Source organism: Furipterus horrens, unplaced genomic scaffold, assembly GCF_987537825.1.
Source record: "Furipterus horrens unplaced genomic scaffold, mFurHor1.1.pri manual_scaffold_10, whole genome shotgun sequence".
NCBI classification, from domain to species: Eukaryota; Metazoa; Chordata; class Mammalia; order Chiroptera; family Furipteridae; genus Furipterus; species Furipterus horrens.
The window spans coordinates 89,532,960-89,538,549 of record NW_028327180.1 but is presented as its reverse complement, the minus strand read 5'-3'; the positions used below and the strand labels follow the sequence as shown (position 1 = coordinate 89,538,549).

Here is a 5,590-nt window from a genome sequence, read left to right as displayed (position 1 = left end):
CCATGTTGAATTTTTTAAGGGGGTCAAAGCCTTACACAAAAGGAATAAATTTCATTGAGTCAGTCTGCAGAGTGGCAGCCACCAGGAAAAGGGATGGTAGGATGTGGATGGCAATGTCTCTCCAAGGTGCTGGAAAATACTGGACAGATAAAATGACAGGATACCCAAGATTCACTTCCCAGTATTCTTGGGGGACTGGGAGAGGGTGATGGATGAGAGTACTTGGGAATAGAGATAAAATCAGGGAGGCCAGAGGTTGAAAATTGATGAATCTCTGTGATAAGTATGTTGGGGGTTCATCATTTTCTTCTAGTTTATGTAGCTTTGAAATTTTCTATAATAATTAAAAAAAATAAAAATAGTGTGGATGTAGTCTAGTCTTCTATTCTATAGGAAATTTCATCCCACTGGGAATGGAATGTGACCAGGGGGACAGCCTGGATTTTCTGCACAAAGCCGTGGGTACCCGCTACATCAAAACAATCTCCAAGTCCTATCCCTTTAAACTCCAAAATTTATCTCAAACCTGTCAATCTTCAGTGCCACTACCCTCATCCTAGCCACCAGCAGCATCCTTGTTTAGACAACTGCAGTGGCCTCCCCACTTCCAGCAGGAATATCTATTTCCAATCTTTTCTCCTTACAGGAGATGAGCTGTCTTTTCAAAATGCTAATCTGAAACTCTCATGAGAAAAAATGAGATGCAGAACAGTATAGCTAAGTTTTGTGTAAGAAAGGGGAAACCACACACACACACACACGCAGACTATTTGCTTATATTTGCAAAGAGAAACTCTGGAAAGATAAACCAAAGATAGTAAAAATAAAAGGGGAGGAAGTAGACAATGGAGAATATAGGTTGTGGCAAAACTTCTCTGAGTATGTCCTCTTATAAAACTTGACTTTGGAGTAAAAAAGTAACATTACGTAACACTAAAATAACAGAAGAGAGTTCTAAAAATTGAAACAAACTTGAAATTAAGAAACACACACACACACACAACTGGCGTTCACTGTGGCATGTACTAAAATTGGAGCGATACAGAGAAGGTAGGCATGGCCCCTGTGCTAGGACGACATGCGAATTCATGAAACAGCCCATATTTTTTGTAGGATTGTACACCTGAAACTTATATAATATCAACCAATGTTGCCCCAATAAATTTAATTAAAAAAAATAACTGTTTCTCAAATTGGTAACATTAACCACACCAAGAAGATAATTATTTTGAGTAACTTTCATAAAAATATTTTGACTCTACATTCTTGTGGAATACTTTAAGAACCAAAAAACGTTGTAAGTAGATATTAGACTTCATTCAGTAATCTTATTGTTAATATTAGGTTGAGTCATATGAAGTTGTCTATATTTGACTATTTTTAACTTATAAAATGACAATTTTTTATGTTGTAAATATAATAATGTAATATAAATATAGTAATATTTTAATTATAGGTATAGCATAATGTTTCGCCGGCAGCCGTCCGTCTCGAGAGACGATGGTGTAGCTTCTTAAGAGTCTATCTGCACCGCTGAGAATGGCTGTGCAGTCTGACTCGGGAGTGACACGGTATCTGTCTCCTCCCATGTTGAATGGACATCTTACAATGACACTGGAGTGTCCTCTCCAGTGAAGCTGAAGCTACAGAGCCTGGGCAGGGTGATATGGAGGGTCTGCTGTTGCCCATGCAGCAGACCCCCCCCCTCTCTTCGCAGCTGAAGGGTCCAAGGGAAAGACGGAGTCAATACAGCTTGGCTTCAGGTGCGCCGCAGGAGTTGCCGGTGTTGACTACAACGTCAAACCGCCTTAGGGACTCCGGCTCCGGATTTTCTGTCGGGGTTTACTCCCTTAGCCTTTCCCCTGAAGAGGTATGCCGCAAGGCAGCGGAGGTTTTTTGGAGTCAGAGTTTTCCTTCTCTGATGTGCCCTGACTGGAAGATCGAACCAGCGACACTTAGCTCGCAGGCCGACGCTCAATCCACTGAGCCAAACCAGCCAGGGGGAGCATAATGTTTATATATAATATAAATATAATGCCACCATATAAACATATTATAAATATAGCATGAATTATAGTAATATTGGTTTTGCTTTGGAAATAGTATATATTGTAGGATAGAGCAAATAATCATGGTAATGTTAGGACAAAAAATTTCAGCAAAATAAAAAAATGCAATTATTATATTAGAAGTTAATAAAACCTTGATTTTTTTAAAAAATTGAAATATAACATTGTATAAGTTTGAGGTGTACAACAAACATGTTGTTTGATACATATATAATGCAATGTATGACTACTACAGTAGTGTTAGCTAACACCTTTATCATGGCACATAATTACCATTTATTTTTTGTGTTGAGAGCAATAAAGATCTAGTCTCTTAGCAACTTTGAAGTTTATAATACAGTATCACTGACTCTGATCACTATGCTGTGCATTAGATCTCCAGAACCTATTTATCTACTAGTTCCAAGTCTGTGCCCTTAAACAACATCTCCCCAATTCTCCCACCCCCAGACCATGGTAACCACCATTCTACTGTCTTTTTTTACAAGGCCAGCGTTTTAGGTTCCACAGAGAAGGGGCACAGAACACTATTTGTCTTTCTCTGTCTGACTTGCCTCACTCAACATGTGCCCTCGAACTGAATTGCAAATATCAGTATGAATTCATGATTCTTTTTCAAAAAACACTTATTTCCTAACTGTCCACTAAAAAGACCTAGAAGCAATAGCAACCCAGGGACAATGAGTAAGTCAAGGACCCAGATTGTGGTCTCTGAGCACCTTCCCATTAAAAGGAAGCAGAGATCCTTGTAGAAATGGCAGGAAACAGACAGTTTGAGTTGGGAATATGTTACTGTAAGAAAAGCAAAGAAAAAATCGATAGATGATGCAAATGGGGCAAAATCCAGATAACTGTAGAATCTGAGTGTTATGTATACGAGATTATATTATGTTCTTTGCTTTGTGTATAAAGTTATTAAATAAAAATATTTAAAAATTGAATCTGATCATGTTACTGCTTTGACTGAAACCTTTATCTATATACAATGGAATATCACTTGACGATTTAAAAGAACAGAATTTTACCATTTGTGACAGTATGGATGGACTTAGAAGTTATTATGCTAAGAGAAATAATTCAGCCAGAGAAAGACAAATACCACATGACTTCACGTATATGTGGAATCTAATGAACAATATAAATGAAAAAACAAAACCGAAACAGACTCATAGTTACAGAAAACAGAGTGATGGTTTCCAGGGGGGAGTGGAGTTAGGGGACTGGGTGAAAAAGGTGGAGGGATTGAGAAATACAGATCAGAAGTTACAAAGTAGCCATGGGGACGTAAAGTCGTCGGCAGCCGTCCGTCTCGAGAAACGATGGTGTAGCTTCTTAAGAGTCTATCTGCACCGCCGAGAATGGTTGTGCAGTCCGACTCGGGAGTGACACGGTATCTGTCTCCTCCCGTGTTGAATCGACATCTTGCGATGACGCTGGAGTGTCCTCTCCAGTGAAGCTGAAGCTACAGAGCCTGGGCAGGGTGATATGGAGGGTCTGCTGTTGCCCATGCAGCAGACCCCCCCTCTCTTCGCAGCTGAAGGGTCCAAGGGAAAGACGGAGTCAATACAGCTTGGCTTCAGGTGCGCCGCAGGAGTTGCCGGTGTTGACTACAACGTCGAACCGCCTTAGGGACTCCGGCTCCGGATTTTCTGTTGGGGTTTACTCCCTTAGCCTTTCCCCTGAAGAGGTATGCCGCAAGGCAGCGGAGGTTTTTTGGAGTCAGAGTTTTCCTTCTCTGATGTGCCCTGACTGGAAGATCGAACCAGCGACACTTAGCTCGCAGGCCGACGCTCAATCCACTGAGCCAAACCAGCCAGGGCTGGACGTAAAGTACAGCATAGGAAATATAGTCATTAATGCAAAAACTATGTATAGTGCCCATTGGGTACTAGAAATAGCAGGGGGAACACTTTGTAAAGCATATGATTTGCTAACCATTATTCTGTACAACTGAAACTGATATAAAATAACATTGAATGTAAACTGTAATTTAAAAACAAACAAACAAGAAATCTTTCAGCTTCCCGTTACCCAGAGGGTAAAGTCCAAACACATTCCAAGGCTCTCCAAGGTCAGCATCTGTTTATCATCATCATTGGTTTCTTCATTGGTAACACTTTTATTGAGCATTTACCATGCACTAGGGACTAGGTTAAACCTTTTGCATGTTTTAATGTTTTTAATATCAAAGCAACCAGAGTTATTTTTTATCTACTTTTTTGCAAATGTAAAACTGAAGTATGGAGAGGATGAACAACTAGTCCAAGATCTGACAGCTTGCCAATTGGGAAACCGGAATTTGAACCCAGGCAGGCTGACTCCATCAGCCATGCCATTAACCCGTTGGTTTAACAGGCACCTGACATTTCTCTTTCTTATATCTTCATATATCAGTATGGGGCCTAGCATCTGGTATTAAATGGCTACTGATAACTAGGTTTCCATCAGTTTTTTTAATAGTTTTTTTCTCATCAATTCTTTTGTAAATAGTTGTTTTCTTGTTAATATTCTAATGCTATCAGGATGACTCATAGTACTCGCTGAAAAGGAACATTATAAACATAGAGGGAAAATGTCCAGCCAAGGTCACTCCTCAGCATGGCCTTTGTTATGACTGTCCTGGGTTCACCCAGTGACTATTGCCCTTAACACACTGTATTAAAATTCTTTGTTTATATATTTACTTCTTGGCTAGTCTATGAGATCCGAGAGGTCAGGGACTCTATCTTATGTATTTATTTCAACCTCAAGGACCTAACACTGTGATTGGCATGTGTTGGGTGTGCTATTAAGTTTATCAAATGGATCAGTGCCCGAGAGCTACTAAAGAGCTCCTCTTTATCCTTCAAAGCCTAACTCAGATGTTGTTTCTGCAAAGAATTCCCTGCCACCTTCCAAAGTGAATCACTCCCTCCTCTGTCCATATTGACTCATACATTCACATTTATCATTTCATTTATAGAGCACCATACTGTGTATGTGCGTGTGTGTGCGTGTGTGTGCATGTGCGTGTGTGCATGCGTGCGTGTGTCTATTTGTCTCCCCACCCAGACTGTGAGTTTTGCGAAACTCAGGTGGTGCTTTATCATCTCTGTCTTACTAACACCCAGCAACACTCCTTGTCTAAAGAAGGGCCCAATACATTTTTGTTCAAATGGAAAACTGTTAAAACTTTCCAAATTATCAAAATGCATAACTACCTATATTCATATATTGTCTTAGCAGATATTACACGTAAGGAAATATGTTACATTTGGACCTGAAGGAAAGATTTCTAATGTGACTTCAGATGTGCCTTAGGAAATGCGGACAGACACTCCTTAATAGAATAATACTATCACCAACATTTCAAGTCATCTGTCACTTTCTGTTGGATGCCTTTGAGACACGAGCTAGTCATTGTCACTTTGTATTTATGTTGCCTCCTTTCTGCTAAGTTTGCAGCATGCCATTTGTTATTCGTTGAAATATTCCTGCATGGGAAGTTTTGCTACTGTAACTGGGGAGATAAAGTTGGGCAA

General features: G+C 39.9%; 1 non-coding gene across 1 annotated transcript; it reads left to right on the top strand.

The window, feature by feature from the left end:
- Positions 1-999: 999 nt before the first annotated feature.
- Positions 1,000-1,108, top strand: LOC150000942 (U6 spliceosomal RNA). Its single transcript, XR_016513771.1, has one exon. It is a non-coding gene; the product is annotated as a U6 spliceosomal RNA (small nuclear RNA).
- The last annotated feature ends 4,482 nt before the right edge of the window (positions 1,109-5,590 follow it).